At 35.8% G+C, this 14,772-nt stretch overlaps 1 protein-coding gene across 7 annotated transcripts in view; it reads left to right on the plus strand.

Moving 5' to 3' along the window:
* Positions 1 to 14,772, plus strand: part of LOC105216122 (cadherin-99C) — a 475,067-nt gene that overhangs the window by 221,021 nt on the left and 239,274 nt on the right. For 4 of the 7 annotated variants that reach the window (XM_054234559.1, XM_054234517.1, XM_054234632.1 and 1 more), the window contains exon 3: positions 14,102 to 14,286. The exons of the other annotated variants lie outside the window; for them this stretch is intronic. The gene's annotated coding sequence lies outside the window, so the exon portion shown is untranslated. The remainder of the gene's footprint in view (positions 1 to 14,101; positions 14,287 to 14,772) is intronic. 7 annotated transcript variants of the gene reach the window in all.

Consider the following 14,772-nt stretch of genomic DNA (forward strand, 5'->3'; position numbering starts at 1 on the left):
GACTCAATCGTGCTCAACGGCGGATTTGTAATTATTGACGACTTTGAAAATTTATTTGTTGACGTTTTCAATGTAAATATGTATTATTCCTATATCCTTAAGTGATAAACATCAACGTTGCTGCATGTCAATAGTCAAGTGTCAAACGGAAGCGCTTGTTACTGAATCAATAATTACAATAACGGTTGTTGTAATGTTGTTTAATGCAATACAAAATAAATTTACAAGAATTCTACCAAACGATACATGTTTATTGAATAATCTCTGGGATTTGGAGATTTCCTGTGAAAATTTTTGTTTTACATTTTACACGAAGTTCATTTGTATAAATAGGAAGCTTTTGAAAATGAAATGTATGCAATGAAAGCTCAGTGCACCAAATATTGTTATAGTACTACATATTTCTATTTCTAACTTCCAACACGGGAATTAGCTATTTCAAAAAGTTTTACAAGTCCAACTAATTTATTTGTCGTCAAATTAACATATATTTTCTCGTCCATTTCACAAATAAACCATCAACATTAACACATTTCTAAATCAATATTTATAAATCACACTTACATAATTTGTGTGGACAACATATAACACATAGAGCGCTCGCGTTCTCGTGTTTTGTATAATTTATCAAGCAAATAGAAAGCGCAACAGCCGCGAATAGAAGTTGCTATAATCAACGAATCATTTCTTCCTTCGCCACATTCACTGCCATTGCTGCTGCCTACGTCATTGCCATCTTTAGCGTTGTCTCTTGCCAATTCAGTGCTGCTTTCTTGCTTTCTATGAGCTTTCGTTCGAGGCTCTTTATGTGTCTATGTGTGAAGTTGTGTGTCATTGTTGACTCTGGCGGGATCGCTGCGCAGTGATAAGAATATTTCGTTGGTTTGTGATAAATTTCCTTTGGTCACGATGCCATTTTATATTTCACTATTGCTCACTCACTACTTGGCCCAAAAATAAATAAAATATAAGTGCTATTTTCTGCCACAAGTCATTGCATCCATTCTATATGTTTTTATTTGTTGCTTTATCCCAAATGTTCGTTCAATTTGGCGCATCTGCCGTCTTTTTCGCCTCTATTGGTTGTATTTGTATTATATTTTATTTTTGTTCGATTTAATCTGCATGAATTTTTCGCCTACTCCATTTGACTTATAACTTTTGCAGTTCAAAGTGTAAAAACGGTCTGCAATAGCTCAATGTGGCTTCCTAAGTTTGTCGGGTATGAAGATACTGCTTAAATCGCATTAGTGAATGCAGAGGAAAGTAGAAGAAATGTATGAGTCATCACAAATACTAGAGAAAAATAAAATATTCAAAGTTGGAAGAGTTGCGTCATCATTAGCCAGTAGTACTCATGGCAAATCTGCCATCTTTAGGACTTTGAAAAAATTCTCTTAAAATATGATATGATATGATGTCATAAAATTATCATTATATTAAAAATTTTATGTTTAATTACATATCCAAAAAATTTTAATAGCTACTCTAATAAAACAGCACCATTGTTGCCTTCAAAATCAATCCACAATTATAACTCATTCACCAATTCAGCGTCCATTAATTATAAAAATATCGACATTCCAATACTAACATATATCTTTGTCGCCCACTTATGGTCAAGTCCCGTGCCGCATGTCACCGTTGCATCTAATGTCAAATCATCTCAGAGCCTATTCGTCAATATGATAGTCAGCCATTCAGCAAGCCAAGTGATTTTTTGTTCAACACTGACGGCTCATTGAGCAAAACTCAGCAAAACTCAGCAAAAGTGGCACAGCGGCATACATGAGCTCATATACTTGTACTTAGCATGAGTATGTATGTGTGCATGCACATGTGTTGTGTTTGTAATTCCCAATAGATTTATTGCACACGATAACGGTACTTACCTAAAGAAACTGCAACATTTACCGCAATTGGCCAGATATGTTAACTTGTCTGACAGCATGCTACCATCAAGGAAAATAACAAAAAATAAAAACAAAATTATAACAAAAACAATAAAAAAAGTTGAAGTGCAAACGCACAGCGCCTTTAAAAAGACGCCTCAGGACACCGTTACAGCCGCCTCGCTATTCTCCAGTCGCGCCGCTTTGGGCCTACTCACCATGCGCCATTCGCGTCGCTAACGCTTGATCGATTACACGATCGAACTGGTAGTGCCGTCGCGGCTGCCGACGCGCCAACTTAAATGTCGAATGCGGTTTAACCTGATTTCCGCTACGTGTTCGCCAATTTTGCATAAATTATGCGCGAAATTTTTTTTCTATTCCATTTCCACAATAATTGTTGCAAGTGAGGCGAATAAAAACGGAGGAAATGCAGCAAAAGCGCTGAATGGTTTTGCCAAGTGGCAGAGTTGCTTGTAGGCGCTTTGTTACTAACCTTTATTATTTTCTCTCTTCACTGTGTTTTTAGCTTTTGTTGTTGCTTGTGCGAACACTGTTGCATTTAGTGACAGCAACATTTTTATACGCTTACGCCTGCCATGTAAATCCGAAGCTGGTTTTTGCTTTTGTCTAACCAATTCGAGTTGAATCTTTACACTTGCCACCCATCTCCTCACCCTCAAGCACTCTGCTTCAGCGTTTGGCTCTCCTGTGGCTTCTGTAAGTCTTTTAACTGGTTCACTGTCGCCACAACTCAATTCCCTGCTGGATTTAGTTCGGCAATTATTTTAGTTTCAATCAATTTAAATTGGCATTTCGAGCAGCGCGCAATGTTTGCCGTTTGCTCGCAGCGCCACTGCGCCACTGCGCCACTGCGCCGCTTCACTATTTGTTGCAATCATTTTTGGTCTTATTGTTGTTGACTGCAACGTGCTCATACGCTTTTAGCCTTCGACACATTATTGTGCCTTTTGCAGTCGCCAGTAATTGCTGTTTGAGCAAATGTTGAAGATGCTTATCGTCCGCAAGGTTGGTTCCATTCAACTAACTAACAGAGCCTTGGCTTGAACAAGTGAATTTTTATAATTAGCATGCGAAAATGGTAGTAATCCCTTGAGTTTTAAAGCTGAAAACTTAAAACTTAAAACTGAAAACTTAATAGCTCAAATAGTCTCAATTAAGTCTCTTTTAAAACCACAAAACAGAGAATAGTAGAGTATACAATTCTACATAATTGCAAAATAATTACTCACAGCAGCGCCGCTTACAACTGTGCAAATTGCTGAAAATGTGTAATATTGCTACGCTCTGTTAGTTTTGCCATTTTTTCACACTTTCACATTCATTATACTTGTAAGCTATTTATAACAACACTTTTCATGCATTTGCACATACAGATTTACAGTTTCGATTTCACACAAAGATAGACGTTTGTAACGCACATATGTAAATGTACATACTCGCATGTGATATAGAGGGCTTTAAATATATAGCAACAGGCCAAGAGTATGTTTGTTGTGAGGGCATCATTCGTGTTTGATTGTCTATTTGTTTGACCAGCTCTTTTCCTTTTCTTTTCTTTTTTTTTCTTTTCCGCTCGCCTAACTTTGTCAATTGATTTGATTTAAATAGCGAATTACTTTTTTTACACTTTGCACACTGTGCGGTTTGCCAGTACAAGTGTAAATGATAACTGGATAAAAGTGGTGTGACCGTTTTGTTCACTATTTAATTTAATTATAATGATAACGATAGTGATAATTGCAATTAAATTTAACTTTCTCTGCGTTGTTGTTGTTACTGCCCGATCTAAAATTTTTTACGCTAATGATAAACTCGTTTCATTTTTAGGTTAATACTGCAAAATTTAATTTAAAATCTTGAAAAGTTTAGTTTAACGAGATTTTAAATGACATATTTGTAAATATAATTAAATTATTAAATAAAGTGAAGAAGTAGACTCATATAAGAAGTAATGAAACTCAATGCTGAAATTCCAAGCAATTTAAGATTACATCTAAAACCTTTTAGCTTTAATTTTCACCTAGAGCTTTCACGCTTTCAAGTATGTAAATAAATATAAATTCCCATTCCCAAAGAATGCGATTTACTTATTAAAAGCAAAATATTATATATTTTTCTGTATAGCATAATAATTATTCATATAGCAAAGACTAACTCATACTCAAAGACAAGCAGACATAAAAACTTAGTATTCTCTTGGCAAAAAAACATCAAATATATCACCATAAATGCTACTTAACTCACCGAAACGCAGACCACATTAGAAGCCAATGAGCCATAATTTTTATGTTGCTGTATGCAAACAAAAATAAATACAAACTCAAAGAACGTGCAACATTAACCACCAACAACAATAACAAAGCAGAAAACGCAGCAGCTTAAACCAAAGTGATTCTTTATAGCACAAACACATTCATATAGAGACACATCAACTAATGCACTGGGTGGGTAATTTATATAACTTGCCGGTAACTAACGGCAATATGCTGGCGCTTTAAAGCTACTTGGATATTCGCTCATTCATTAAGAAAAATTACTGTCATTGCGAGCTCCGCATAACTGTGGTGTGTGTTGCAAGTAAATGTCACTGAAGCACAGCAAAGATGTGGAGACTATACTAAGTGGCAGCCACTGATATTGGTAAACAGCCAGCAACAACAACATCTAGACAGCAATAAAATAAAAATAACTAGCAACACCGTTAGGCACATTTTGACAGCTGCTGCACCTGCGTGGTGGCAAGAGTGACGCGTTGCCAACAGCAACCACAGCCGCAACAACAGCAACAATGAGGGCAACAATACCACGTTAAGCCAATGCATATAGCATTGGTGAGTTGGAGATGATCGCCGTTGCATGCGAATATTTTGCTAAATTAATGTGCAACATTCGCTGCCGCGTGACAACATCGTTGCCGAAGGAGTGGTGTGCTGGTGCTGGTGGAAGAAGCTCCTAATGCATATTGGTGCATTTGCTTAGTTGGGAATGTTGAAAACCTATTAAAATATGAGAAACATGCTTTTTTTTGTTTTTTGTTGGTTGCAGTGGTGGATTAACTGAATGCCGTGTAGTTGCCACACTCGTTTCGGCTTTTGACACCGAATTAAGCGAAAAGTAGGTAAACGGCGTTAAAGCGACGACGCATCACACGAACCAAATTGCGTAGTGGGAATACACGAACCGAACAAGGCAATGGTAGACAGTTGACTCGAACTTTAACCTGATGCACTTTGTTATTGTTGGAGTTTTGTTGTCAAAATCAAAATCCATTGGTTTGGCACTAGCTTGAAAACAGCTAATATATTCATTGAAAGAAAAAAACAATTCCTCTACATTCAAACATTCTGTATGTGAATCTCTTTTCCTATCGAAATTTTCTTCAATTTCTTGTATCCCATTCGCACCAACGAAAATATTTACAAAAAAATCCTTTAAGAGCTAAGCGCGCCATTATTGTTGTTTAAAAAAATATTTCGTGTTAGCCTTCAAGCGTCTTTTCTGTCTTCCATGTTGTGTTCTTTTTTTAAATCGAAGATCACTTAAATATCAAAATTCACAGTATTAACTACGTATTAACGACAACTTTGGGTACCATTGGGGGTTATTGTTGTTGTCAGCTAAGCCTTCTTCTATTATTATTTAGCTATTTCTTGTTCTGCTCATTTGCTGTACTGACGCGACAATGCGATTATTTATGCATGCAGCAAAACGAGGTGACACGAACGTATAAACCAAAACAACAACCAACATATAAATTGGTGATGCCACCTAGAGCAAAGCTGTTGCAAGCTGGAAATATTGTCTTTCCGGCAACGAAGCGCCTTTGCCTCACAAGTTTGTTTTTGTTGCAAGGCAAATTTTTTAGACTTCTCTGCTTGTCTGTCGTCACATTGAAGCGCCGCAATTGCAACCATTTACTATTAATTAACCGTTTGGCATCTTCGGGACATCAGTCAGTCGGATACTAAATGCAGTTCTATGCGTCGCAAGCAAATGTCAAATGAGTATGCACATGCGCAACATTGCAAAATGAAAAGTGCAAAGTTATATAATTTTTAATGACTGTATATTCTATGTGATCTATGTAATATTCTCCATGAAGTTTATCGCTTAAGTCTTTTGTATGCCGGTTCATTTGAGTTTTGTAAATTTTATTTTATTTTTCGCATTTTCGTTGGACAAGTTGTTTGAGTGTCTGGTCACATTGGCCTTCAACTGCAACCATTCAGCTGTTTATCACAAGCCAAGCGGCAAAACAACTTTCAATTGCCACAGCGCCACTAACAAAGCTGACATGCACGTGAATAACTGCCAATAAACACACATATTCATATTTATATATATGGTATTTATATACATATATATGTATTCAAGTACATAGTTACAAGTGCACAATAGTTAGTAAATTAAATTGTTAACTGCTTTAATATCCCAAATCGCTTGCTGACAATGCTGTCACTGACATCGCAAATGAACCGCAAATGTTGTTTGTTTGTTTGTTGTAATCTACGTATGTAGTTGTTGTATATGCCACACACCAGTGCTGTATATGCCGCCAATTACATGGTCAGCAGACCTTCATGGCTCATTATATTTCTGGTAATGCGTGAAATTAAAATTTCAAATATAATTTAATTAACTGCTTCAAAGCTAATTTTTTAAGCATGTAGACATTTGTTGTTTTTGTATAATCTCGGTTTTCTTCTTCTAAATATTATATAATATGTGTAATATATGTGGTAATTTTGTTGGCAAACTAGGCGAAGGTTGTCTAGCGCGGCACAAATAAACTTATGATTCAATTAGATTAGAAGCGAAAAGGAAAAATGGTGTATAATTATTTGTAGAGGTTAAGTAAATTCCGCAGCATATACTAAAGGTTAAAATTTAGTTTTTCAAACAGAATGAAGTCTTACCTTAGATTAAAAGTCATAGATTATGAGTTTGAGATTATATTAACTATATAGCACTCGAGTTGTTTCGAATAATTTACAGTAATATTTAGTTTCTCTCAACTATAACGGTGAAAAAGTCATAAAATCCATGAATAGTTTTAATCATAAACTATTTGAACCTTAAATCTTCGAATAACCTCAAAACTTGTGGAAGAAATAAGGAACACAGTAATACTTCAAATTCTTTCAAAATTGAAATATGCAATTTAAAATCACTAAAATCGCTATCGGTGATGACATGGAAATATTTCAATCAGCATTCCTATATATGCGTACTCCTTAAGTTCATAATTTCCCTTACCATACTTCAATTCTTTCGTTCGAGAGGTTCCCATGGGCGGTTTTAATTTGGTTTATCTAATGAATAATACTATTTTTCAAATATCTCGCTTTCAAAATGATCTGAATCCAATATTGGTGAATATTATTCAATTTTCAGTAGTACATAATATCTTGAACACTCTGAAAACTTCGTATTATTTAGTATTTTTACACAGGAGCCAACCACAAAGAAAACAGATATTCTTCAACAAAAGAATGAGTACGACTCTGTGAACTTCCCAACTTTATTTGCTGTGCAATGCATGTATGGTCGTATGTCTGTGTGTGTATTTAATTAAATACAGTGAATTCCTAACAAAATTTTCCACACATCAGCGAGAGAAATATTTGGGCCGCCAGGTTTCATTAGCCATTAGCATTTCGAGTTTAATGTACGTAATTTGCGAAAGTAGTTCAACAACAACAACTGGGGTTCACACAATTAGCAATTAACAGAACAAATAGTATTATCTGTATGTGTGTATGTTTGTACTAGCGAGTGTAAATATTTGTAGTGCTTACAACTGGTAGAGATTGCAACAATTTGAATTTCTCCTCTGCCAAGAAGACACGCCTGAGAAAAATCAAGTTGAATATATTATATGACGTGAGTGATTGGCTGTTTGTGTATGTACATGTTTGTGTTGTTGCTGCATATATGCAGAATAGATTGTAGCAAGACAGCAAACCAATTTAGTGCAAGCTAAAGTAATGTGATATGACTGGCTTGTAGTTGAATCGTCAATGCCAACAACATTATTGAGTGGCAGCGGCCAAGTGGCTACCAGCTAACCAGTCAGCTGACGGGCGAGACCCCAAACAACAACAAGAAAGAAACATGAAATCCAACCAGCCAGAATTGTAATTGGCGCGAGGAAAAAAAATATGACAGCAACAACAACAAGTTCACGCACCACTAGCAGAAAATTGCGCTGCTCGCCTGTAGGCAGCAGGAGGCTCCGTCCGTGTGGTGTTGTTAGCTTGTAGTCGCCATGGAAGCCGTAGCACCGGGGCGGAGTTTGCATTGCCACACACAATCTTTTTTTTCATTTTGTTGTTGTTTGGAATTTTTCGGTTATTTTTTAATTTCAAACTACTTTTTATTGTTGTTGTTACACATTGTTGCACTATTTTCTGGTAAACATGGCCTGGCTGACTGGCTGAGTGGCTTGGGGTTCTCGGCTGTTTATGGCCCGTTATATTATGATTGCATTCCTCTGCCACAATACTGCAGCCTCCAACGCCCGCGTGGTAACTCCATTTGCTCTATTCAAAGCTCAGTTCAGCACAGTGCAGCGAGGTGTTGTTGTTGTCGAGTTCAGTTGAGTTGAGTTGTTCTCGTTAGGGTTCAATTACAAAGAATGCACTCACTGTGGCTTAAAAGCGTTTCTTCACTATTGTTGTTGGTGTTTGTATTATATTTCTTGTTGTTCTTGCATTATTTCGTATTTTTTCTTGCCTTCTGTTTTCTTCATATTTCTACTGAATTTTTTTTTGTGTCTCGAAAAAATATGTTGCAACAGAAGTGCTGCGCTTTATTATTATTGTTAAAGATAGCGCTGCTTGTTGTTGTTGCTGTTGCTGTTGCTGCTGCAATAATGATCACTCAAGTTGCTTAACCTTATTATTTGGATGTTAACAATGAGTTCTTTGGACACCGTTTCCGGGTGTTGTTGGCTGTTGCAAGTAGCTACTATATTCTATGTTCTGTTATGCCTTTGGTGTTGCAAAAAGCATTTCGTTGGATAATATGGGGTGTTACACTTTGTTGCAGTAACGCTTCATTAATATTGCTCAACCCTGAATTAACTAATAATAAGCGGTGTGATGTGATTGCAAAGAGTTTTTTTTTTGCTGCCGTTAGAAATTATGGATTTGGTTTGAGAAAAGATGAATTTTCTCAGCATTTATTTTCTCTCTGAAATAGAGCTATTTGAAGTAGGTCGAAGCGGTGTGATCAATTTGAGAGAGTATGTATTAAATATATATAACATTTTTTAACCTGTTATGATCTGGTTTCTTTTCCACAACTCTTTCTAGTAGTTACGATGTAAAGTGTTTGTATTGCAATAACTATGTATTAGTTGCAAAATATTGCCTACATTTAGGCGTTAAAACAATTTTTATTAACCGTTTAGCCAACTCACACGCCTACATGTTTCTTCATTGAGCTGTTGCTGCGTACTCTTTCCAACTTCCCTTGCGTTATTCAAAGAAATAACGGAAAATAATCGACAAAAATATGTCAATGATGACATCAACCCCAAAAAAATGTAACTGACCGCGACAAAATTATCAGCTTTGATGACAGTAATATAATACTTAGGCGTTAATGATGCAAGATATATAGAAACTGACGGAGGAGAAGCGATAATAGAAAATAAAAACTATCCAAAACATACCAACTAACTCAACACGGCTGCGCGAGAAATAAGCTGCAATTATAATACATATAGACAACATGCAGCCGTAATTATGTCATGTGCGCAACGCTGAAGGAAGTACATAAAGCAAATGCATATAAACATAGCACATTATAGAGATCAACAACTTCTCTAAAATTGAAAAAGTCTAAATTATAGGCAAGTATATTGACGGTTCAACAGTTTGTGGCATGTAATAAACTCCCCATACTCATAGGCTCCGCTGTGAAATATTGCCCACGAACAGGAGAATCAGAACAATAGGAAAACAAAAAACGACAAACTGTCGTGTGTTGCAAGCATAAGAAGCGCAAATTATATGAAAGAAAGGAGAAGACGGAGAAAGAATGTCAAGCTTGTTGCTTGCCACATAAATAATCGACTCGCTACTAAGTTATATTCAACAAGTTTTTATATGTTTGCGTAGTAGCACGAATAGTTGCAAGTTGTTTTACTAACTAACTGTACTACTTCTTAAAGAGCACTGCTTCAATACCTCGCTACGAATTTTCGAAGTTAAGGGGCATCTTAGATTGAACACAAAACAAGTTGAAGCGCAAGGTTTTGTTGCAAATTGCAAAATAAATGTGGCAAAGTTTATACATGCACCTTTCTCTCCTTTTTCTATCCCAATACGACTCTTTCTCCATGCCAAATAATTGCAGTTTCCACGCACACATTTGCAACGACGCCTCATTAAGCAGCACAATCCTTCTTTCTCCATTATCTTCAATGTATTTTATTTATTCCTCTCCAAAATGTTAAATCATTTTTAACAAGCCACAGCACTTAATTGCAAGCCGAAATTTGGAAACTGTAGAACTTTAGCAAAAACAACCATAACAAAAATACAAATATATAGACTCAAACTATCTTTGTTTATTACCTCAAACGGTAAGTGTTTGCCCTTTGGCTTTGCTTGCGCTGAGATGTTGCGAAGGAAATGCCAACCACAAGCCGGTATTACGTGCAACTTTTCATGAGCCACCGGTGAACAGCAGAAGTGGCGCAATGGTATAGAATTAAATGCGCGCTTTTATAATTCCAAATTCTGTTCATAAAATATGGTGGCTAAATGGAGACGTAGCACCTTTGGTTGAGATACACTTCGTTTGCGGGAATTATTTTTAACATTATTATAATTAAAACAAAATGTGGAATTATTGTGACCTAGTTAAAATTATTTACGATTTTATTATATTTTTGAGAATTTTTTTGGAAAATAACTTAAATACAAAACTCTTTGAAAATTTTTTTTCTAACAAAAAAGCAATATCCTCTCTAATTTTTGAAGCGGTAGCCCAAAGAATCTGATCCATTTCTAACTGCTCTCAAATTATAAGCCAATTAGACAAATAATATTCTTACTTCTACTACTACTTCGCTACTGAAAAAAATTACATACATACAACGTATATATGCCAGCCTATACTCCATCTTAATACTTTCTAAACATTTTACGCCAACGATTAAATTAAATCTGCAATTCTAAGATTTCAATCTTAGTGCAACTTTATCGCCGTGCCTCGTTTGCGCACATTACGTGTTGCATGCCGCTTGACACACATCGCCAGCACCGACGGTAAATGTGTCTACAGCAGCGACAGCAGCAGCTGCGCGTTGGTCACACTCTGTGCCCAATTTGGTTCATTCTTACTTAATTCAGTTTTTTTCTTAATTCTCCGATATTCTCGTTGCCGACAAGCAGCTTCAGCTTGCTTTCAAATGCTTCCTTTCACCTTTTACTCTGTCTTGCTGCTGTGACTGCCGCTGATGATGATGAAGGAGCTGACAAGCCGTACATGCAATATGCAACACCGTGCTCGGTTGCACGAGTGAGTGTCGATTGGTCAGGTGCAACAGACAGCACACAAGACACCACCAACACCAACAACAACATCACTTAGAGCATCACAGTGGCACGGTAGTAGTAAGAGGAGCCGCTGGAAAGCCGTTATGTGCGCTATTGCACACTGTTATGTTGCATGAACGAAGCGCTGCCAAAAGGAAGCAGCCTCAAAAGCAAGTAACAGTAAGCGAAACAGTGGCAATGATGGTGGGGTCTACTGCTTTTTAGAGCTCGGCAGCGGCGGCTTTCAGCCTAGACAGGATACCGAATTTCTTATGTCTAGTGCCCTTCATTTTTTCCCACTTTTGTTGCACATGCTTGTTAGCTCTTCGTTATTAATTTTTGCTACTTTTGTTTGTGCGCAGCCACAGTTTATCCCAATATCCGCCACTCGCTGGCTTACCTTTCATTGTCTTAAATTGTTGTTAGTGTAATTTGTTATTGTTTTTGTTTATTTCGCATTTCAGTTGTTTGCGCTTGATTTTGCAGCAGATACCGTAATTGCTATGGTAAATACGCGCTACAGCTACATTGTATTTGTGGCAACTTCTGCGAACTGCTTGCTTTCCTTATGAATAAATGCACTTGGTTGTTATTGTAATGCTTTTTCTTTTTGATTTATGTCCACACTCTTAAAGACAGGAACTCATGTCGCAATGGGGTCTTTATTCATATTTATGTACCTAAAGCAATATGCTCGCTTAGTAAAAGATATGAGCTTCTAAGTGACGAGGGACTAGTCCTTGACTGAGCCTAAATGTACTAGTTTTATTCTGAGCGCACTTTGCTTCACCTCGACTTCAAAATCGCTCAGCGACAATGAAATAGTTTGTTTATTTAAGGTGACATTTGCCAAACGAGTATTGGGCAATGAGACCTTGATAACCAAACCGCTACTTCTGCAGCTGACCGCGCTTTTCGGCAGGTTTTCTGTCACAAGCCGGCCGAGTATAGTAAATATTAAAGCCTTTCTACGCCAACACATACATTTCTCTGAACTTATATTATAGATTCATAAGTTTATTCCACTAATACTTTTATATTATTTTGTTACTATTAGTTTTGTTACCACAACATTGTACAAGTCTCCACATCACAATCGCATTTATGCACCCAAAATGGTTTGCCACTCTTGACCATATTAGGTGTGTGGCATATCTTTGAATACAAATAACATTTTACCAAGAAAGTAAGCATGCAAAAACAATAGCAAAAACAATAACAATAACACACATAGCAACAACAGCAGCAAAGAACAGCGTTGGCATTACAATGCTCGCGCTGAGTGGCATTAACGATTAGCAATGCAACAGCAGCAAAGAACAGTGCAAAAAATGCCTTAGAATTCACCGTTTCATGGGTGAAGTTGCATAAAAGCGAAATGCAAAGTGGCTGGCAATAACGATTTGCTGTATAATCGCTGGAAAATAAGTTGCAAAAAAATATATAAAATTTCAGAAATTCAAAAGCACTGTTATCAAATCGTGCACAGGGTGCTCAAAAAATATTTGCTATGAAAAAGCAATAAAAACACGATCTTTTATTTCGTCTGATAGAAATGGTTCGTCCCATAGAAATGGTTCGAGGTTAATGAGAATCATAAAATCTGCTGTCAATAAGAGAGACTTTTATTTAATTAAATTGTTTTTTCAATCTGTTTTACCAGTACAAGAATGTCTTTACTCATACTTCCATTCATACATATACCATAAGTCATGCCAATACTTAGCCACCCAACCGGTTAACATAAGCTTAGTTGTTGTTGTTGACTGTGCAAAGAGTTTCTTTATTGTTTGTTCTAGACCATTTATCGGCCAGTAACAGGGTTTTGTAATTTAAGTATTTTTCGTAAATAATTCATGCAACATGTTCTTAATTGTTTGTGAACTAGTTTACAGTATTAGACAAACAGTCATGTATTTGTGTATTAGCAATTTTTAACGCAGTACTTCATTCAAGTAAAGCCAAAAAGAAAAACATATTTTTTTCCAAACGCTGACCAGTTTTGAATACGCCAGTTGGAAATATAACATAAAATATGCCAACCAACTTCATCGATTGTACCTGAGAATTCACACAGTTCTCAACTACAGTTAAGTTGCGAATGAATTGTCCTTGAAAGCATTTCAAATTGTTCCATAAATAATCACGAGACATAAAAAATAGTGTTCAATATTTTTTGCGTATTTTCTAGGGCAAAACGTGAACTTGTTCATACCATAAACAGGTTTGTGTACAGTTGATATTAATATCTATAAGTTAAGCAGTTAAGTTATGTTTAGAAAATGAAAATATTTTAATGGAAAATATGATTTTTTGAAAATTATTTAAAATTTGTTGCATTTACTTCGTTAAATAGCGTAAAACATATCAATAAAATACAGATTTTATCTAAAGACTCTAAAAAGATAATTTAGTGAACAACTTTACTATATTAGATCAATCAAGTTTGGTATATGTGAAGAAGAGTATAATAATTTCAAACTTTTCCGCCGGAACTTTTCCCCTTTTTTTCCCTTACACCCCCAATTCGATTACATCCTTTGCATATTTCAGTTACCATATATATTTTATATTTAATATTATTTTCTTAAATTACTTATATAATTAATTTTTTTATTTTCTTTCGTTATTCAGACACACAATGTCAGTGCCACATATTTTGCATCGAAGTGCAGCAGCAAGCACTGCGCGCTCGCTATTTTTATTATTGCTCTTCAGTTGTCAACATATCGACGGAATTTTGGGAAAATCACAGCTTTGCGAAGTTGAAACGGGACAAACGAATATTATTTTGGATATTGAAGAGAGTCGTGGTGATTGTAAGTAGACAATTAATAAATATTATTTTGCACCAATAGAATTTTGAATAAGAATTCAGTTTTTCCATTATATTATACTAAAAGTGATGTTAAATAATATATCGATACACATAAACTATTTAAAGAAATATCACAGAATTAGAAAAAAAGGAAAGCGATCACAACCGCAATAGTCAGAGCTTTATACATTTGTCGCAGTCAAGTTCGTTCCTTAAGTCTTTTGTGCCTTAGTATCAGATTAATAGACACTTTTCATAATATATTACTCTTTACATAAAAAAATATTTAATTTATTAAAAAAACATTAAAATATCAGAAAACAGAAGCCCACAGCAGATGTGTGATACCTAAAAATAAAGATATGGCTATATATCAATTCAGGTTTTCACCAGCATATACAGCACTTTACGCTACACCTTTATTTATTTCTAGCGATTTGCAGAGATAATTAAATTTACCAGCGAATTCTATCCACCAGCAACAACA

Source organism: Zeugodacus cucurbitae, chromosome 2 (genome assembly GCF_028554725.1).
Source record: "Zeugodacus cucurbitae isolate PBARC_wt_2022May chromosome 2, idZeuCucr1.2, whole genome shotgun sequence".
Lineage (NCBI taxonomy): Eukaryota > Metazoa > Arthropoda > Insecta > Diptera > Tephritidae > Zeugodacus > Zeugodacus cucurbitae.